Here is a 19,758-nt window from a genome sequence, read left to right as displayed (position 1 = left end):
TATAAATACGGGCCTCTGTCTTTATATTGAACCACCCTAATTTTTACACAAGTGAAAATAATGCCAGTGCAGACACTGTATTCTCTATGGTACATTTGTTCGCAAGAATACTACCTGGGCTTTTAAATGTTGCCCAATTTATTACATTCAACAAAGTCACTAATTTTACGGATCTACATATACATTATAATGGCTCAGTCACCCATGGATGCAGCTGTCCAGAGCCAGAAATGGTTACTAGCTCTGGCAATAGAAATTAGCTTCAAGTGGATACAGCAGATTCTAGCTCAGTTAAATGTAGAATTAAAACCTGCTAGTTTAGGCTCCAATGTTTTCAGAACATTGTAGTTCACTTTAGGAACTACATGATCTGCCTCCACTAACCCTGAGTGGAGCGAGAAGGCAGCAATGTGGCAAGAGGTTAACTACAGGGTGAATGCATTGTGATGGACATACTCTCTGTAGGGGATTTAAAGAAAACATGACAGTATGAGAAGCGCTTGGGAAAGGAGATGTTTTGTATGATAAAGGTGTCAAAGTTTCTTCCTGGACGCAGATCGAGAACCCCCCTCCATCTCACCCATGGCCACCCTTGGTGTTGTAATATTGAACCACTTGGAGCTCCTCCACCAACGCAGTTGTTTGGACCATATTGACCGTGTGCTCTCAATTACACTTTATGGATGACATCATTACATACAGACATCATTCGCCTGACCAGACCTACTACCCTGGAGACAAGAAACAACCGCACTTGCCATTCACAAATTACAGCCACTTTCTGTATGCAAAGATTACCACTGTGCTGCTGCTCATGAGCCTCCAGCTGAGTGTAGAGGTCTGGACAAACTGTGCTGAGGCACTTCTTTGGAGTCAGCTAAGAATGAGTTACAATATCATGATTCAGGCTTGCAGGATGCCCGCACCACATTCTCACACTGCACTGGAACAACTAGCAGTGTCTGCCAAGATGTCCATGTAGATTGAATTGTTCAGTTATATTCTCGGTCTGCTATACACCTGAGGAAAATTGGGATGGCAACCTTCTCAATTACTTCCAGTTACTCTTGGGAGAAGCTGGAGGCCCTCTTATGTTTCTCCTTAGTCATCTCGGGGTTCTGAAAAGGAAGAAGCAGCAGATGGAAGAGGACTGTGCTCTGATCCAAGCATGGCTCAGAATGCCCTTACTTCCTCTTCCTGTATATACCTTCAACTTTGTCATGGGTGGTGGAAAACTCTCTACCTGCTAGGTAGTTCTTTGTCAATGTTGATGAGGTGGAAAAATCTACCCCTATTATGTAGGTCTATGGTATATAAGCACAGAAATTAGGGGAAAAGAAAGAGTGAAGGCGACAATAAAGCTGAGATAATGAATGACACCCTAGTGGTACCATACTGCACTTTCAAATGAAACTACACACTGGGAAGGTGCATGTGTAAAATGTGTAAAATATGTACACCAAAATCATCTGCAGCGTACCCCAGGGATCGTCCCTCAGCCCAACCCTCTTTAACGTCTACATGGCTCTGCTCACAAACATTGCCCAATCTCACAATCTCAACATCGTCTCATATGCCGATGTCACCCAGCTGATCCTCTTCCTCACCAAGGACCCCGCCATTGCCAAAACCATCCTCCACAAAGGAATGAGGGCCATCGCTGAATGGATGAAGAACAGCTGCTTGAAACTGAATTCCGACAAAACTGAGGTCCTCATCCTCGAATCCACCCCCTCCGCGTGGCACGACTCCTGGTGGCCTGCCACACTGGGAACCACACTGACACCCACTGACCACACACACAACCTGGGATTCCTCCCGGACTCATCACTTTCAATGACCCAGCAAGTCAACGCCATCTCTTCCTCGTGCTTCAACATCCTCTGCATGCTTCGGAAGATCTACAAATGGATCCCCACTGAAACCAGGACGGTCACCCAAACCCTCATAAGCAGCAAACTGGACTACGGCAATGACCTCTATGTAGGAACCACAGCCATGCTCCAGAAAAGACTGCAACGCATACAGAACCCCTCTGCACGCCTCATCCTGGACATCCCCCGCCACTGCCACATCACATCCCACCTCAGTGACCTACACTGACTCCCCGTCAACAAGAGACTCACGTTCAAACTCCTCACCAACACTCACAAGGCACTGCACAACACCGCACCAGAATACCTCAACAGACGGCTCTCCTTCTACCACCCACCCGACAGCTTCGCTCCGCCGACCTTGCCCTCTCCACAGTCCCCCGCATCCACAGAACGACCACCGGTGGCAGATCGTTCTCCCACCTCGCCGCCCAGACGTGGAACTCTCTTCCCACCCACCTGCGACAGACACAGGACCTGCTTACCTTCATGAGACACCTCAAGACATGGCTGTTCGAGTTGTAGCAGGCCCGCTCCCATCAGCACCTTGACACCCTCACGGGTGAGTAGTGCGCTTTACAAATGCTCTGATTGATTAGATTTAATACAACCTGTGTTAAGTTCTTTTATTTGCACACTACATGGCCTGATGTAAGTTAAGATTTCAAGCTTGGATTAATAATGTACGTATATGTATGACTGAATGTTTGAATAAGTTGTGATGTGAATGATGTGTGAGCAAATTTATTCTCCATTTAGGCATGCAACCTGGTTCTAGGAAAATGTAATTTCAACAGTGCTGTTTCACAATGGTATGTGTGTTGGGTGATATCATAGTCCATTTTTAATCATTGACTCAACACTGACCAACCAATGTGATGCAGCAATCAAAATAGCAGCTCAGGTAAAATGTGAAAGAACTAGTAGGTCATACAACAGCAAATGTTTCACACAACAGCAAATGTTTCACACAACAGCTAATGTTTACCTCTTGGCTGTAACCAACAACAGGGATCTTGATGAATCATTGTTCATGAATAAGGCCTAGATCTAAGCCCTGTCTCATGGAGATGTTGTGTAACATGCAACAGTGATCTTGAACAATTTTTGGGGAGTACTGTAGCATATCTCCTTCATGATCACGATAACTGAATCAAGATTTTGAGTGTCAAAAATGAACTCAATCTTCCATGAGCATTGTGCCATGTTATACCTCTGTTGAGGCAGGGTGGCTGGTTGTGGGAAGAAGTTGAAGCATGTGATATTTGTTTAACATGATTATTAAGAGTGTTGCAAATATTCTATACATACATGCAATCAATTTAACAATCAAGTGTGTATTTAAATTGGGTGGAGCTAGGAGTTACTATCTTTGTGAAGACATTCACGAGGTACATATGTAAATCAAGTGTGAGTTAGCTCCGCTTACCTAATGGCCACATTTAATCTAAACACTCAGCAACCTCTGACTTGCAATTTGCTGACTGGTGAAAAATGTACTTGTTATGTGTGCATGGCTGCAGAAAAATCAGTGAAGCAGCCTCTGCCAAAGCAGATAGCTTTTACAGTTATGGAATGCCACTGGCATCTGTTGTTCAAATTCTGCTCTCTGTGGTGGGGTGGCTGAAGTGCAATCAACCACACCGAAGACCAATGTTCCCTCCAATTGTTTTTCCTGTAAGTGGCAATGAAGGTTCTCTGTACTCTACAGCCAAGCAGTGCGTAATTTGAGCTGGTGGTTTTCCGGTGTAGGGCAACAACACTTTTTTTTTAAGGCTGGCACATAGTTTTCTTCCTCAGGTATTTACTGCCAGCAAAATACACACATTGGAAACACAGAGGAAGAGACAAATGAAAAAGCGTCACAAATATAGAAAGCGGAAAGTTGCAAGAGTGAGCTGAAGGGACTGGAGTGGCTGTAAATGGATTAAAAGGGCCCGAGATGGCTTCAGGATTACGCTGCCTCAATATTCTGTGCTCACATATTTAAATGCAGCCATTTCAGAGGAGAGTGTGTTTCAGAGTAGAGTTTGGACACCAGCACGTTTTTATTTACAAATTAGGCACTGCCGCCAAGGCTATGCCTTGGTGCTGCTGGCCCCATTCCCCTTCTCCCGCTGTCCGATTACAGAATGGATGACTTTACAACACATGTGTATACCACACAAGGTAAGTATGGTTAAGGTAAGGTAAAGCACTACATAAACACACACACATACATAAATATATATATATATATATATATATATATATATATATATAGTCATTAAACAGGGATGTTATAGTTGGGTTCAAAATTTACACACACAAAGTCACAGACGTTCAGCAGTTATAGTTATCTCAAGAAACTGTAACTCGTGCCCTAAGATAACTATAACTCACACGCCCGCCATGCACAGTCTTCTCATCAATAATTTCACGGCAAATGTTGCTGTGATATTATTAATGATGGCATAGAAGATGTCATCAGTGATGTAAGTTGTGGGGTAATTAGCAGTGCATGATGAGGGCGCAAGTTATAGTTACCTTAGGGCACAAGTTATAGTTTCCTGAGCTAGCTCTAAAACTACTGAATTTCTGTGGTTTTGTGTGCGTAAATTCGGAAGCTAACTATAACGTCCCTGTAACCTTTGTTTTTAGTGAATTTATTAAGGTTTTTTTTAACTCTATTTCCTAACTATAATGTTCTTGTAACCTTTGTTTTCTTTCCGTGGATTACTACATTTTTTTAATGCAGTTGGGGGATTTCCATAGCCGGCCAGGCCCTGTGGCCAACCCCTGAAATCAGCCATCCACATTATGTGCACAGCCTTAGGCCATGCGTGGCGTGTGGTTGGCCTGTGGCCTGGCCTGTGGCCCTCATGCAGCCCTCCCTACCTTGCACACGGCCTTCAGCTTTGCGCGCAGGTGTTTGGCCACAAGGCCTGGCCAGCCAACACCCAGCATGCAGCCAAACCCACACCGCACAAAGGATTCGACTGTGCACGGCAGGCTAGGCCCTGCGACCAACCCCCCCAAAGGCAGCCCCCCTCACCGGTCCAATTTGGGCCCCAGGGTCCCCATCCCTCTGAGTCCGCCAGAGTCTTTTAGTGGAGCGATATGTGGCCCCCAGGGCTGTATTTTGGCCCTGTGGACTCCATCTCCCAGGGCCCGGCCTTATTGTGAGTGGTGAAGGGAGCTAGCAGCTACCCTCTTAGGACTGATTTCAGGCCCCAGGGACCTCCTCTCGTTGGCCTGGCCATATTTAGAATGGGGAGAGTAGAATGGGGCCCTCTTCCCCAGGCCATATTACGGCCGTGGAGACCCCATCTCCTGGGCCTGGCCTTACAGTAAATGGGAAGGGAGGCATACAGCCCCCTCCCTGGGCCGATTACTGGCCCCTGGGATACCATCTCCCGGGGCCCCGGCCACCTTTATAAGTGGGAGGAGGGCATGCAGTCCCCCTCCTTGGCCTATATTGGCCCAAGGGACCCCCTCCTCTGGGGCCTCATCTTTTATTAATTGATGAGGGGGACCATGCACTTACCAGACCGATTTTGGATCTGGGGATCTCAGCTCTTGGGGCTCAGTCACTATCTGTTAGGGGAAGGGGCATGCAGCCCCCCTCCCTGGCCAATAGTAGCCGTGAAGACCCTATCCCCAGGGGATAATGCAATTAATAATCAGGGAGGAGGCCCTGGGAACCTCATATCTCTGGGGCCCAGCCACATTAGGAATGGGAAGAGGGGCACATAGCCCCTCACCCTGGGCCAGTATTGGCCCCGGGAACCCCATCCACTGGGGCCTGGCCAATAAAGTGTGGGAGCCCTGGAGTCCACCCATTGCACCCACTTCCTCTTTGTTGAGAGCCGAAGCAGAAGCTCCAGTACCCCTGTGGTTCCAGCCGCTCCTTGCCTAGAGCAATACAACATGCTTTTCTGTGCAGGTGGGAGCATTTTTTTCAACTGTTTCCCTGCCCCTTCAGTTTGGGCAGGGAAACAGATGAAAAATCCACTCCCATCAGGCAAGAGCATTTTTCCTGCTCCCGCCCAATGGGAGAGGACTTAGAGTGTGCTCTCGCTTGCAGCGGTTTCTCTGCCTGCACCAGTCTGGGCAGGGAAACTGCTATTTATCAGGGTGGGCATCAGGGGCATAGTTGAGCAAAATCGGTCCTGGTAGGGGGACCGTGCGGCCCACCTTCCCCTCTTTTGGGCCAGGCCTTGGGGGTAGGTGGTCCCCTATTCTGAAATCATCCCAGGAGGGTGGCCGTGTGCACCCTCCCAATATATAAATAAATTGCCAGTTTCCGGTGGGGTGGCGGTCCCCCAGGCCAAAATCGGTCTGAAAGGGGGGAAATTCTTAATGACACGGCCATGCCCCAGGAGGTGTTGGTATCAAGGGCCAAAATTGGCCTGGCGAGGGGGTCAAAATCCCCCCTCTTCACAATATTTTACGTGCCTCAGGGGATGGCTGTCCTCAAGCTAAAATTGTCTCAGTGAGGGGAGCGCATGCACCCTCTCTGCTGGTTTTATGAACGATATCCCCCCCAGGACTTGGCCCACCCTGGGGGCAAATTAAAAAAGTAGCATGGGAGAGAATCCACTTGTTTTTATTTTGCCTTGGATATGCACAAATTTGCAGCAAATTAAAAAGAAAACATTTTTTTAGCCCCCAGTGGGGTCATGGTTGAAGTGCTGGCAGCCAATCAGATCTCACCATGAGATCTGCCAGATCCAGGAACCCTCCACGTCCCTTGACATCGATAAATCTTGTTTCTTTAATGTTAGAACTTGGGTCCTTGCCGTGGTTTCCCGTAACTTTCTGCATTTGGACCTTCTGTTTTCTGACTTTATTTTTGCTGCCATTTTAGGATTCTGGGCACTTTTCCACAGCTGACCAGTGCTAAGATGCAGGTGTTCTGTACACTAAACATGGTAATATTGCCTTTTCCACATTTGGCATATTTAATTTACTTGTACGTCCCTAGTAAAGTGCATTATATGTGCCCAGGGCCTATAAATTAAATACTGCTAGTGGGGCTTCAGCAATGTTTGTGCCACCGACTGCAGTAGCCTTCCAAACATGTCTCAGGCCTTCCACTGCAGAGCCTGTATGTTCGGTTTTAAACTGTCATTTCGGCCTGGCAAGAGCACCTACTTGCCAGGTCCAAATCTTCCTATTGATTACAAATAGGCCACCCTAAAGTAGGCCCTAGTTAGCCCCAAGGGGAGGGTGCAGTGTATTCAAAAAGTTGGACATGTACTTTCAAGTTTAACATGTCCAGGGAGTGAAAAACTCTTAAATTCTTTTTTCACTTTTGAAAGGCCTATTTCTCCCTTAGGATAACATTGGGATTACCTTAAAACACATTTTAAGTGTAATGTCTAATTGGGAAAAGATAGAAATGTAGAGTTTGGTGTCTGTGGACTCACAATTTAAAATCACAACTCAAGATGTAGTCAGATTTTAAATTGTAAGTGTGAAAGTGCCACTTTTAGAAAGTTGGCATTTTCTTACTTTAACAATTCTGTGCCTCTACCAGTCTCTGAATACATATCTGGGGTAGATGACAGCTTGTTGTTGTGCATTCCCTCTAGACAGTCACACACAGAGGGAGCTTGGGTGTGACATTACCATCTTGATGGCGCATCACTAGGCTGATGGGTCTTCCTGGGCTGTTTGGGAGGGAGGAGCTGACACACCTAAATAGGGCTGTGCCTCTCCTCACACAAACGGCTGCATAACCCCCTGTAGAGTGTCTGGAGACAGGAAAGGGCAGAGTCCTTGTGATCTTCAAAGGCCTCTTTGAAGTATCCCCCACTTCAAAGGCACATTTGGGTATAAATACTGGACCCTAAACCCTAGCAAAACAGATCTCTACAGGAACCAAGGGTACTCTGACAGGAAGAAGGACTGCTGTGCTGCCAGGAGAGACTGCCGCTTTGCAACTGCATTGCTGTTTTGGCCTACTGCTTACTGTGCTGTAGGAGGGACTTCCACTTTGCTACTTGCTTTGCTGTGTTGGCCTGCTGCCCTCTGCTTTTTGCCTGCAGTAAGAAGAACTGGACTTGCTCTTTACATCCTTGAACCCAACTATCTCCAAGGGCTTATTTGCTCGCCTCCAGTTCTTCTGTAGTCTCAGGGGCATCAAAGACTGCTTGCAACTCTCCTGATGCTGCTTGACTCGCCCATCTGCGAGTCCTACACTTGCCTGAGGTGCCTTGCCCCAGTCTTGGGCCTCAGAAGAGGTTTCTGCAGCTAAAAGCTGCAAGAATCAAAGCATTGCCGTGAGAGCAGGAGCAAAATTAGTGCATTGCTCATTGACAGTGACTCAGCAGCTGCCCGACGACAGCAGATTCACAGACTGCAAAGACTGCTAGTGACTTCTAAGCACTGTTTTCACATTTAGGCCCTCATTATGACCCCGGCGGACGACGATATTTTGGAGAAAGAGGCTGGCAGTACCTTTCCCCAAAATATGACATTGGCGGTTTGGCTCAAGCCAAATTGCCAATGTACCACTCCGTCTGCCAGGGCGGTAACAGCCGCCGGGCTGGTGACTTCGGTCTCCAGCAAGGCGGATGTCATAGTCCCACCCTCTGGATTATGACCCCGCCTACCACCATGGTTTTTGTGGCAATCTTACTGCCACGAAAACCATGGTGGTAGGCACTATCAGTGCCAGGGAATTCCTTCCCTGAAATGATAGGGGTCTCCCCTGCCCCCCTCACCCTCACCAGAGTCCTCCTGCACTCTCCCCCAGCCCCTCCCGACCCCCCCAACATACACACAGCTACACGCACAGACATACACATGCATACACACATTTAACCATGCATGCATACATTCATACACACACACATCAACACACACTGACACATCCTAGCACACACGCATTCACACAACATAACATACACGCACACTCACACCCATTCATGCACACACGCATTCCACACGCCTCACACCTGCATGCACGTGCACAAAAATAGTCACACACACACCCACAACACCCCCCTCCCCTGACGGAGCACCCGACTTACCTGCTTGCATGCCATTGGATTCAAGCTAGCCTGGCTGATGAGGGGTGAAACCCCGAAACTGGTCCCAGGATGCTTGTTTCCAGTCCAGGGAAGACCTGGCCTAGCAGTTCGGGCTGGACTGTTCCCATGGGGAACAGGGTCAAGACTGATTTGCATATGGCTGGGTCCAAACTGGAATGGCATGGGCAGCAAAAAAACTATGGATTTAGGCCCAGATCACAGTACTGGGGGTGAATGTTTGACAATGTTCAGCATTCCGTCCATCACTTGTTGTTTTTGCTTTGTCGCCCTAAGTGGGAAGGGTATGCCCAGACGTGGGTCCCGTGCTTCCCATGCCACTGGATTCAAGCTAACCTGGCTGATGAGGGGTGAAACCCCGAAACTGGTCCCAGGATGCTTGTTTCCAGTCCAGGGAAGACCTGGCCTAGCAGTTCGGGCTGGACTGTTCCCAAGGGGAACAGGGTCAAGACTGATTTGCATATGGCTGGGTCCAAACTGGAATGGCATGGGCAGCGAAAAAACGATGGATTTAGGCCCAGATCACAGTACTGGGGGTGAATGTTTGACAATGTTCAGCATTCCGTCCATCACTTGTTGTTTTTGCTTTGTTGCCCTAAGTGGGAAGGGTATGCCCAGACGTGGGTCCCGTGCTTCCCATGCCACTGGATTCAAGCTAGCATGGCTGATGAGGGGTGAAACCCTGAAACTGGTCCCAGGATGCTTGTTTCCAGTCCAGGGAAGTCCTGGCCTAGCAGTTCGGGCTGGACTGTTCCCATGGGGAACAGGGTCAAGACTGATTTGCATATGGCTGGGTCCAAACTGGAATGGCATGGGCAGAACAAAAACGATGGATTTAGGCCCAGATCACTGTACTGGGGGTGAATGTTTGACAATGTTCAGCATTCCGTGGAGCTGGGATACGGCGCTGCTGCCAGCAGCAGCGTCCACCAGCGGAAAACTGCCCGGCCGTATCATGTGTCATGATACGGTCAGCAGCGTTCTACTGGCGTGGCGCTGCTGCTGCCAGCAGCCCCATATCCCATCTCCTGCCAGAGGACCGCCTGCAAGCAGGGTAAGTCGGGTGACTCCTTGGTGAGTTGAAACGGGTTGGTGGTTTTTACTGCAATAAAATACACATTACTTGTACCTTGTGGGGTGCGGTGAAATTTCTTGGTATTATACGAATTTCGAGATTGGTCTTCTCTGTCACTGGACACCGGCAGTGGAGTGCGCCGCCCAGCAACCCTTCGACCACTTTGTTTTACAATATATATATATATATATATATATATATATATATATATATATATATATATGCACACTTGCCTTATCTATGCTTACCTTCTGTGGTAGAAGCGTACATGTGTAAAAGCATGTGTGTGCGTATTGATGTGTGGTAAATGGTATTTCCCTCCATAATGTTGATGCCCCACCCAACTGATTCCACTTGCCCCCCTCCTCCAACCTCCTGTCCACCACAAAAACATCAAACAAAGCCAGATAGCACTCATATACCCAGGAGCTATTTGGCTTTGTCAATGCATTTTTTTAAACATATTGCACAGGACGCTATGCAACATGGGCTAAAGAGAAAAAAAGCGATATGACGTGGTTAACGTTTGCTTCCTCATAGTACTTTTTTTCTTTACTTTAAGCCTGCGCTGCTGTGCAACATGTCTAGTAAAACATTGACAAAGCCAATAGATATTGTGTAGGCAAAACCGACTGGCTTTGCCAGTGCTTGTTACTGTACCTAGCCATGCGCCTTCAGATTCAAACTGGGCAGCAAGTGGACCCCCAATTAGCGAATGAGATTGCTAAAAAAGGAGCATTCTTTTGAAAATTAGGGCAGTTTTGAACGTGTAAAGACATGCTGTATGGTAAGTTATAAGGTATGAGATAGTGCATTCATTTGTGATTAGTGCAGGCAGTGCTTGCGATAATATCAGGAAAATCAACAGTAAAAACCATCCCATAAAACAGATCCACAAGCAAACAAAAAAAGGTCTGTAAGACCGGCCTGATTGCCCTGTTGACCAGTGAAGCTGTGTGTCTCCCCTGCAGCCTGTTGACTTGTTAATGCACTTAACACCTTGTCAAGTCCGTTCAAGGAAGCAGAGCAAATGGGCTCGTAAAGGTGTCAAATGCATTAGCATATAAATATAACCTCACACTTCCACCCTGAGGGTCCCCGTCTGAATACTGATGGGGTCTCAGGGGGGGCTCTTTATAACTGGATTCTTCTGGACTGCGAGCAAGAAGGAAAGTCCCCTTCCACACTCCTGTATGTTTTTTTTAAATGAGCAGGTGGGAAAGTCGTTGTCATGCTGCCTATAATCTGATGTGTGCACATTACAGGGAACATAGCAGAAGAACCAAGAGGAGTGGGCATGGATTAAAATTCTCTTTCCCCCTGTTACCTTTTAATCAATGACTGGGGTATGATGATATACTCGGGCTTTCACATGATGATGTATCTCAATCGCTCGAGCAAACACTGGGTTTGGTTTCTTGTGAGATGCCCACCGGTTCAGTGGTGTAACAAAATCCCCCACATGCCCTGTGGTGCTGGGGGGTGTGAGCCGAGCACCAAGGGTCCCCCTCAGCACAGTGCAGTGGCCTGAGACCTCCTGAGTGAGAACGGAGACGGGGCCCCTCCATGTACTGTGCAGGGGGGCGCTTTAGTTTCGTTACACCACTCCACTGGTTCCCTGGTGACCCTCTGGAAAGATTCAGTGGTCGGAAAGTGGAGTGCATCAATTCAATTGAATCTTAATTGTATTATTACTTAAAACCATTAAAAAGATAAAAAGCAGCCTTGCCATGCACAAGCCTGAAGTTAGCCTCATTGCAAAAGTTATAAAAAGTGTTAACCATGCAGGCTGGTTTACGTTTAACAAACTTAAACATACAAAGGAATCAGAAATGCTCATTACAATCATCAGTTTCACGCAAAGAAAATAGTCCCTAGAATTAGTTTGCCACAGGCACTACATCTACCAGAGCTTTCGATGAAAAGGGGTAAAAAAATGTTAGCCGCTTTGAAAGTGATACAGTTGATCTAAATTGAGGTGGCGAGGCGGCCTTCCCTGCATTAATCATTTCCTTGGTGTACCCTCTCTAACACTTTCTCTGCATCTCCGCTGCATGCCAAAAGATTTGAAAAAATGTGTTACTTACATTAGCAGATGTTGCTCCACATAATGGAAACTCGTAGTGTACCACATCCATGTACTTTAAAAAGCTCCCGGTTAGTTGTGGATTTGAGCCACTCAAACAAACATGCATTTCTGCTGCAGGGCAGTTCCTGATCCCCAGTTCAGTAAAATCTGCTCTTAGCAAACATCCACGTTCAGTAGTCTGGCCATGCCAGGTACACAAAGATAGATATCAATGTTGTTTTCTCCGATAAGCATATGCAGTAGGTTAGATTACCCTTACATTTTTCCAGTGGGATTTACAATCTTGAAATGGTAAAGTGAAAAGTTCTAAAGCTGTGCAGCTTTCTCTTCTGTTACAACAGTTGCACGTTAAAATATGCTTCTTTGGAAATGAAGTCAACCATGCACATTTTGTCTTATTAAATATCAAACGGTCGTCATTGAATGAAACTGATTTGGTTTATTTCATATTGAACGTTTTTGATTCCAGATTATGTCATTGTTTTTGCCAAAGTTGTAAATTACAAATTGATTTCCCCGAGCAGTCCTCAGGGTTATTTTAGTGTTGACTACTTTTACTCAGTTCTTGCCAAAGTTCCTTCTGATGCTGACCTACACTTTTCACACCATCACAAATTTAGCCTCAAGTATTCGAGTTTGCTTTGACAGGTTACATTTCAGCCGTATGTTCTGTGCTGCCAGCCAGCCCTAATAGTAATCTGCATGCTCGGCATTGCATAAGATCTGCTCAGTGAGAGACTTTCATGTGGAAGGCAACTTGCCCGTAGTTGACAATAAATGTGGTCTGAATAATTTGTAGGATGGCACAGAACAGCGGGCCCAGAGAGTTTCTTGCCTAGCTATATGAAAGAGGAGTTAATGGCCACCCCCAAAGTCAGCTCTGAACAAAATAAACTGCAGGCAGACACCTTGCACCCCTGCTTAATACCCTTGTTTGTGTTGAACCTTTCTGAGGTGACAGTGGAAGGACCACGCTTTATTTTTACCCGTGTCCATGTAGAGTATAATAATAACTAAATGCCACAGTCAACCAATATTTCCACATAACCAGCTTCAGCTGATACTACCAAATTATATTTATAGGTCTATAAAAGCTGAGAAATGGAGTGAATCCTTGGCCTGTGCAGAACAATTGTGTAAAAATGAAGGCATTGGTTTTCCTCAGCACCACAGTGCTGCCTAAAACTACTTTGGTTGTAGGAGATAACATTGTTTTCCACGTCCACATTACCTATTATTTTAACAACATTTTCATTCATATTCAAATCATTTGCTTTGCAGCATTGCTAATGAAATTCTTCAAATAACTCCAAACCTTGCACTGGTCTCTCCCGTTACAGACTTCAAGAAACTGAACCAAGTGGTTTCCTTCTGCAAGCTGTAGTATCTGCCACTTGCCCTTCATCCGGCACGACTCAAGACGTAGGGGCTGATTTAGAGTTTGACAAACAGGGTAGTCCATCACAAACCTGATGGAGTACCTTGCCTGCCAAACCCTTGGTTCGCTCACGTCATTTAGAATCGGACAGTCCATCGGCATTTCCTCAGAGTAGCCCAAGTTGGCTCTGTCGACAGAATGCTTCTTCCTATGGCCTGACAGAGAAGGGTCCATTGTAGCAAGGGCATTACACCACCAACCCTGTTAAGAGTGGGTGGTGTGATGTCCTCTTCTTCCGGTAAAACCTGTATGTGATGGACAGATAAAAACAATGACATTCACACCCATGAAAAAATCTGTAGGTACGGGCGTCATTAGTTGTTTGTTATTTAATAATAACCTCTCACTTAAGTGACTTTTCTGAAAAAACAAAAACTTTCTTAAAGTGAAAACAGGCACCAAACATTTTGTACCTTGATAGGAACTAAAATGATGGTAGTTTCTAGTAAGCTACAGAGATCACTGCTGGGTCAGCAGTGAAGTAAAAATCTGGTGGATGGTAGTCTGTCATGGTGGCGGACATAATGCCCTCTGCCACCCTGATGTACTGTAATCCGTGAGTCTATTTTTATATCTGGGCCTCAGTGATCGATCACTTTTCAGTCTGTTAGCTCTTCCTAGCAGTATGTTTAAGTTTCTCTCAGTTTCTTTCAAATCCTTGGTAAAACAATTGTTACCTCGCACTGATGTGATTTTTGTATTGCATCACTCAAGAAGTACCAATTTTAACTCTGATCATTTTATTCATTTTCGTTTTTCTACCCGGGTGGATTGTCCCTTAAAGTGTGTTTGCACATTACTTGGAAGGAGACTGGGAATCAAGTTATTCAATTGAGGGTTATAATCACTTACAATAAAGATATAATCCAGAATTGTTTCAAATGCTATTAGTGTAATCAGTATAAAATCTAATACAGCTTGTCTTTTTGCAGAAAAACTGTATATCATGGCAGAGAATCTGTTTAATCTCCCTTTAACGTACAGTCCAGCCACCCATCAGTAGCAGGCAACAGGGCAACCACAGAAGAGCAGTCCAGATGAGTCCTTTTGCAGCTCAGCAGTCCTTCTGGCAGAGGATCAGTCCCAGTTCCCAAAAGTGCTAAATAAAATCATGGGGCCAGAGTCCCCGTACTTATACTTCAAAAATGCCTTTGACCAGGGGTAACTTCAAAAGAGCCCTTTTGGAGTAAAGGGCAGCACCCTTTCAGCCCAACCTTGTCTGCAGACATCAGTAGGGGATGATCAGCCCATTGTGTGAGTGCAGGAGACAGCCTATTTAATTGTAAGGTGTGAGTGACTCTCCCTATCCCCTGCAGATGAGTCTCCTGTCACATCCAGTCCTTCCTGTGTTGTGGTTGTCTGGAAAGTGTACACTAAGTGGAGTTGTCACTCTTCCCCAGTCGTGGATTGGAGTCAGGCTGCAAAGCACTAGAGTTATAAGCACAGAGAAATTCCACTTTCTAAATGTGGCATTTCCAAAATACTAATGTAAAACTCACCCACACCAGTAAGCAGGATTTCTCACTACCATTCCAAACATATCAAACATTTCCATGCTACTCCTCACAAATCAGAAATGACCACTTAGACATATATAATGGAATTCCCAATTCAAACCTATGAGAGGGGCAGCACTCAGAGTAGTGTTAACGCAAAATGGCTTAACTAAAGATTATTAATGGCTGTTTATGTGTTCTAATAATTAATTTGGTAGAAAATGGTTAATGTAAGAAAATTGAGGTGCATGTTTGAAATTGTGACATTGGAGTTTGTCTACCAAGATTCACGGATGTACTAATAAAATACTATCATATATGAAATATAGAAAAACGTATATAAATAATGTAGTAATGTGTCATATTGAAAGATATAACCTATGTTTTGCAATAATGGATGACCTTAACTTAGCTAATGTCTTAGCCTAGTTTTGCCAGGCCTCATACAGAAGCTGTATTTCTTTGCGTTTAATGGAAAATGCTGACAAGCTGAACTAACCATGAACTACTCATTGTTTAATAAAATTTGCTTAGTTGAAACCTTTACATGAACCGATGGACAGGAGATGATAAAACTAGAATTGTAGCGATCAAGAGTGTAAAGGGCATTGAGAGTACTTTCCCAGGACTTGAACAATGAAGGCACTGACTGGAGAAGAAGATGCAACATTTTCGATACCTGACGAGCCGAATGATGAGGACATCGAAAAGCGGTTACCAATCAACAACATGAGAACTGTACAATATTAAAATTTATAGATTTGGAATAAAATTATTATTGGATAGAATCATAACTGGTGATTAATTGACCAATTAGAAATTGGGGGATAGTCTGTGTAACTTTGATTTAATAACCTGACAGAGGGGAGGGAGAGAGAGACGGATGGAGAGAGATGTCAAATGCCAGACGCAGATGCTAGGTATTGTTAAGGCGATTCGAGATTCTGTCATTGGGCTCATACTTGTGAGTCTGATGTGATGCTGACCGACTGATGACCTGAGGAAGAAGACTGACTCTGTTGCTGATCCATACCGAGGATAGGTAGACATGATAATGTGACTGAATTTAACTTTATGCCTTTCCTTTCTAGGTACCGACTGTGCTGTCAAATTAGTTTTCTTAGCTAGATGTTTTTTTCCAAAATTCTTGTTCCAAATTGTTTTGCATGAAGTCTCACATGCTGATGCTAATCTGGACTAGATGTGGTTTCCCTTATATGACAATCTGACTGTCTTAAGAGATAATTGATTGACGGTCTGTTTTGCTGAACTCTATGAACGTGGAAAACTCATTACCTTTGATCTTTCTATTGAATCTTACTAATGCATTAGAATATGTTTTGATGCAAGTTTTGGTTAGATTACGCTTTCGGCAACTTATAATAAACTAAATGAAATACTTTTGAATTGATTGATTTGTGTTGAATTAAGCTTATGAAATAAGTTGTGGTTATTCCTGACTGTAGGGTAATGGGATGTTGTGTTCTTTTGATTCATTGCTAATGATGACTAATGTTTAATTGAATTGTGTATTGATTGTTAGAGTACCAGCCATACCCTAGCTAGGATACTCCATGCAAATCAACCGGTTCATCGACCTATGCGCGTCCCCTTGTAAGTTTACTTATTAAGGACCAGGCGCGTTAACAGTTTTTGGTAGCAGCTTGATGGTTAGTTTCCTTGGAGAACTTGTTAGGTTGTTATGGTAGTAGTTTAAGGTTGGTTAGTTATTCATTACTGAGATTTGGATTTTGTTTTCTGAAATGGCAATTGCAGCAAAGATGATGTCCCCTTAAGCCCAGAAATGACTTTCCCAGATCCTGGATCCTGCAAGTAGAATTGGTTATTTTCTCAACGTTCTAGTGATAGAGTGTAAGGGAGAAATTGTGCTTGCACAGCTTATGCAAAATGCAGGTGAATTGTGATGCACGTGAGGGAAATTAGGAAGTCTGCGTATTTCAGTTGAAGTTTAGTAGGAGTGTGTGTACTCTGCAGTATGAGAGTAGGGAAGTTGTTGAACTTCATATGTATGTGGCACTTTGTGCTCAAATATTGTCCACGTGGTTGTTGATGTACGAACCCAGCGTGGTCTAAGACTCCGGAGTATATTGACAAGTGTAGAAGACACTTGGTTATATGTTGTAATCTGGCTGGTTTATTAGGTTGATCGGGCGTGGTCAACAAGTTGGTGTGAGAGTTAAAGTGGATGGGAGAAATGTTCGACTGAGATCTGGCGAGTCCGACGTGCACCAGGACAGACCCATTGACCAGTTGAGAGTAAAACTTGTGGGTCGAATTTTACTTTGCGAATGTGGGAGACTGAGAAAGAGGAATAGCTGTATGAGCGAAAGAGTCATCAGTGAAAATCTGTAAAGTCTCTGAAGTGATTGTGTTACCTTCCTGTAGATTTGTTTTTGTTATTGGTTTGGTTAGTGCTCGCAATAATTTGCATTAGTTTTATGTCAATTGAAGTTTAGGAGGATGAACCACATGACTTTGTCAGCTGCAGTGTGTGTGAGTGTGACGTCATTGGAGCCATGCTGGAATAGGTTGGTTAGTGAGAAGGGTCGCGCACGGATTGGCAGCCGTCCATGAGAGGCATATGGTTGAGGACGTGGGTGAAGGGAATCTTGGGAGTAAAAGTAATTTCCTGATTTGATTCGAATATCCAAAAAGTAGAGAAGATGAAGTTTTTCAAAGCGTTCAAGAGTGCCCTGGAGGGAGCCTACCCCACCCGAAAACTCTCCGGCTTATATTGTGATCAAGGGGCGAGGTGACGCGCCGTGTCTTTGGTTAAAGCAATGGTGCAAATTGACAGAGAAACAGGGAGTTTTAGCGTTTCCTGAGCATGAATCGTTCAATTTGAGAATTTAGGATCAGTTTCGGATGACGCTGTATGAGACAAGGCCCCTTCCGAGACCAGCACAGTTTCAGGCTATAGCAGTTTGGGAGCAAATAGCGAGACAGCAGCAAGAAATAAAGTTTCAGAGGAGAATAAGAAAAGTAGAGAAGTCTCTAGCAGAAGTGAGATGGGATTGGGAACAGAAGAAGTGGAGGACAGTGACGTTGCAGGATGTTAAGTTGTTTCCTGCAACACAGAGGAAGATGAGGAAGAAGGGAAAGAGGAGAATAGGAAAAGTGATAAGAGTTCGTCAGGGAGTAAAAAGAAGAAAAAGGCTTACATAGTAGAAGAAGACTCAGATGTCGAGGATCTTATTACACAAATGCTGAGGGACCGTCCTCCACCATATGCGGTGCACGAGGGGGGTCCGAGTACAAGTTCTGCTCCAACTGCCCCAGCACAAGTGTCAGGGACGGTGGGACTAGTGCATGCAGATAACAGACAGGTACAAGGGATAGTGCAGAGTACTCCTAATGCATTATCAGCTTCGGTATTCCAAGCACAGATGCATCCGCCACCGATACAGAGAATTTATCCTGAAGTACCAATTCTTGAGACAACTTCAAAGTTAGTGGTGACTACTGAACAAGTAGTTCCAAGACCATTGTTGGTCCATACAGAGCCGACTACGATATTGATGCCCCAGGCTCTGGAAAAGCCCCCCCCGCCCCCAATATGGGGGGAGCACGGCCCCATAGAGATCGGGGCCGCCGGGGGCCGGACCGTCCGCATTAGTTGTGCACGGGCTGACCAGGTTGTTTCCGCCCGCACACCTCACGAGGTGTTTAGGCAGACATAACACCTGAAGGTGCGTCGGACCTGCGTTGCTGATCCGGTCCAAACCGCCGTGTGCCATGGGGGGGGCTTTATTAGCCCCCCCAGAAGGCTCAGCCTTCTTCTTAGGGCGCAGCGGCGGATGCAGACGGACGGCAGTGTTTTTTGTTTACTCCAGGACCTTGTGGGATTCCACGTCCTACCTCAGGACCAAGGAGCAGGTGTTTGTTGCCTGTTTGGACCGTCGGCCCGAAGAGCAGTAGGGAGAGGGGTGTCCGCTCAGATCCGCCTTGAACGTCGAGCAGGTTGTTTTGCTGCGTGTAATAGAGCGGGGATTACCTCCCGCCAATTATTTCTTTGCTGGAAGCGCAGCGTTTTTTTCTTACAGATAACTAAGGGGGCCCGAGGTGATTGCGCGCATAGAGGCTGGCGCTCCGTCTTTCGGAGAGATATTTGTGAGTTTCCTGTGTTCGCGCTCTCTTCGCGCTCGGGCAATTACATTTAAGTAGCGCAGGTGCTTTTCAACCGGCATTTTCGTTGGTTTACTTGCCTAGTGTTTATTGCAAGGTTTGTGGGTTTTTTCACTCTTAGTCAGCCAGGCGCGCACCTTTTTATTGTCTCTGTCGGCGCCTTTATCGGTACTGTTGGTTTAAGTCATCGCATAGAGGCTGGCGCTCCGTTTGGTCGGAGTTATAATTGTGAGTTCCCTGGGCTCGCGCTTGCTTCGCGCTCGGGCAATTTAATTTAATTAGCGCGGGTGTGTGTCAAACTGTTTTTTGTTGGTTTATTTGCTTGTGAGCTAGGCCTTCATTGAGCGGAGGGCCTTCAATTCGAATTAAGCAGTTGGGGACAGCGTCCCAGTTCAGTGTGTGATCCCAGAAAGCAAATTTGTGTGTTTAAAAAAAAAAAAAAAAGAGAGATACAAAGTAACACTGTATGATAAATATTTTTTCACCGTTTATATTCTTGATGCAATGCGATGCTGCCTTGACAGCACAACTTGACTCTATAATGGTATATATCTGAGTGTTTGTTCTGGAGTAATCACATCCAATCGAGTAAGAGTGGGTAAG

The sequence above is a fragment of the Pleurodeles waltl genome, chromosome 7 (assembly GCF_031143425.1).
Source record: "Pleurodeles waltl isolate 20211129_DDA chromosome 7, aPleWal1.hap1.20221129, whole genome shotgun sequence".
In the NCBI taxonomy this organism is placed as follows: Eukaryota; Metazoa; Chordata; class Amphibia; order Caudata; family Salamandridae; genus Pleurodeles; species Pleurodeles waltl.
This window is presented reverse-complemented; position numbering follows the sequence as displayed.